General features: G+C 45.4%; 1 protein-coding gene across 1 annotated transcript in view; it reads right to left on the bottom strand.

Moving 5' to 3' along the window:
* LOC143292321 (neuropeptide SIFamide receptor-like) overlaps positions 1–2,500 on the bottom strand; it is a 94,216-nt gene that overhangs the window by 1,887 nt on the left and 89,829 nt on the right. The gene's annotated exons all lie outside the window — the stretch shown is intronic.

Genomic DNA, 2,500 nt, shown 5'->3' with positions numbered 1-2,500 from the left:
TGGCTCTATATTTATATAAAGCTTTTCACTTAAGAGATATAATTATGTCGTGATTAATTGCTATAGTTCTGATGACATAAACTAATGTTGTTATCGCCCCTCGTTCATATGGGGCTGTGGCCTTAATGAATAAACCATCTGAATCTGAATCTGAATCTCTCTCTCTCTCTCTCTCTCTCTCTCTCTCTCTCTCTCTCTCTCTCCCCTGTCTCTCTCTCTTTCTCCCCTCTGTCTTTTTCTCCTCTCTCTGTCTCCCCCCTCTGTCTCTCTCTCCTCTCTCTGTCCCCCCCCCATGTCTCTCTCTACTCTCTCTCTCTCTCTCTCTCTCTCTCTCTCTCTCTCTCCACACCTCTTTCTCTCTTTCTCGTTCTCTTTCTCTCCCCCTGTCTTTCTCTCTCTCTCCCCCCTCTCTCCCCTTTTACTCTCTTTCGCGCTTTCTCTCTCTCTCTCGCTTTCTTTCTCTCCCTCTCTCTCTCCCTGTCTCTCTCTCTTTCTCCCCTCTGTCTTTTTCTCCTCTCTCTGTCTCCCCCCTCTGTCTCTCTCTCCTCTCTCTCTCTCTCTCTCTCTCTCTCTCTCTCTCTCCACACCTCTTTCTCTCTTTCTCGTTCTCTTCCTCTCCCCCTGTCTTTCTCTCTCTCTCCCCCCTCTCTCTCCCCTTTTACTCTCTCTCTCTCTCGCTTTCTTTCTCTCCCTCTCACCACAGGTATTCTTTAAGACGTTTGATTGTCAGATACAGCCAATACTGATGAACGGGTCTGAAATATGGGGTTTAACTGCTGATCAAGAATACATTGAAAGAATTCACTTATCAGCACTGAAACGTTTTTTTGGGTGTGAGTCCAAAGTCACCTAGACACTTGGTATATGGAGAAACAGGAAGATACCCACTTTTTCTCAATGCTTATGTAAGATGCATTAAGTTTTGGCTTCGAATAGTATGCATGAACGAAAACGGATATGCAAAAAAAAAAGCCTATTACATGCTATCATCTCTGCAAAGTCAAAATTATTTTACATGGGCGTGTCGTGTTCGTAATGTTTTATATATGTATGGATTTGGCTTTGTTTGGGAAGCACAAGGTGTGGGGAATGTAAAAATATTTATTTCAGAATTCAAACAGAGACTAATTGATTCTTCCACTCAAGAATGGCATACTGCACTCGAAGGTCACAATTTCTTTCAAATGTATGCAAGCTTCAACCAAACTATAACTCCTAAAGCTTATATATATACCAGCTCAGGAATGTTAACTTTCGAAATTGCCTTGCTAAGTTTAGAATGGGTATGTCTCCAATTAAACATAGTTATTTACAGTACAAGTCAAATTTGAATAATGCTGATAGTTGCTATCCTTCTTGCTCGAACACGATTGAAAATGAAATACACTTTCTTTTTGTATGTCCTAAATATACGGAATTGAGACACGAATTAAGACCGCTTAAATACTTCAGAAGCCCATCATTGTCCAGACTCTCTTCTATCATAGCTTGTGAAAATTCTGAAACAGTCTGGAAACTGTCAATGTATATCTATAAAGCACTAACTAACTTTGAGGGAAAAAAAATGCCTGAATGGTATGTAAATGAACACATGTTGCATGCTACATTTTGGTGTGACTCCTGTTGTTATAGGCGAGAGAGGCCTGACAATTAAAACATTTTTTTTTTTACTTTGACTTTTGACTTTTCTCTTCCTCTCTCTCTCTCTTTCTCCCCTCTTTGTTTCAAACGAGTAAGGGGTTATGGCTTTTATTTGAAGAAAACATTTCGTTCGTTCGTTCCCCTCTGTTTTTTCTCTCCCCTCTCTCTGTCTCTCTTTGTCTCTCCCCCCCCTCTTTCTCTCTTTGTCTCCCCCCCCCTCTCGTTATCTCTTTGTCTCCCCCCTCGTTATCTCTTTGTCTCCCCCCTCGTTATCTCTTTGTCTCCCCCCTCGTTATCTCTTTGTCTCCCCCCCCCCCTCGTTATCTCTTTGCCCCCCCCCCCCCCCCCCTCGTTATCTCTTTGTCTCCCCCCTCGTTATCTCTTTGTCTCCCCCCTCGTTATCTCTTTGTCTCCCCCCCCCCTCGTTATCTCTTTGTCTCCCCCCTCGTTATCTCTTTGTCTCCCCCCCCCCCCACGTTATCTCTTTGTCTCCCCCCCCCCCCTCGTTATCTCTTTGCCCCCCCCCCCCCCCCCCCTCGTTATCTCTTTGTCTCCCCCCTCGTTATCTCTTTGTCTCCCCCCTCGTTATCTCTTTGTCTCCCCCCCTCGTTATCTCTTTGTCTCCCCCCCCCCTCCCCTCGTTATCTCTTTGCCCCCCCCCCCCTCCCCTCGTTATCTCTTTGTCTCCCCCCCCCCTCGTTATCTATTTGTCTCCCCCCCTCGTTATCTCTTTGTCTCCCCCCCCCCCCTCGTTATCTATTTGTCCCCCCCTCCCCTCGTTATCTATTTGTCCCCCCCTCCCCTCTTTCTCTCTTTGTCTCTCCCCCCTCGTTATCTCTTTGTCTCCCCCCCTCGTTAT

The sequence above is a fragment of the Babylonia areolata genome, chromosome 18 (assembly GCF_041734735.1).
Source record: "Babylonia areolata isolate BAREFJ2019XMU chromosome 18, ASM4173473v1, whole genome shotgun sequence".
Lineage (NCBI taxonomy): Eukaryota > Metazoa > Mollusca > Gastropoda > Neogastropoda > Buccinidae > Babylonia > Babylonia areolata.
The sequence above is the reverse complement of the archived record's forward strand: the minus strand, read 5'-3'. Positions and strand labels throughout refer to the sequence as shown.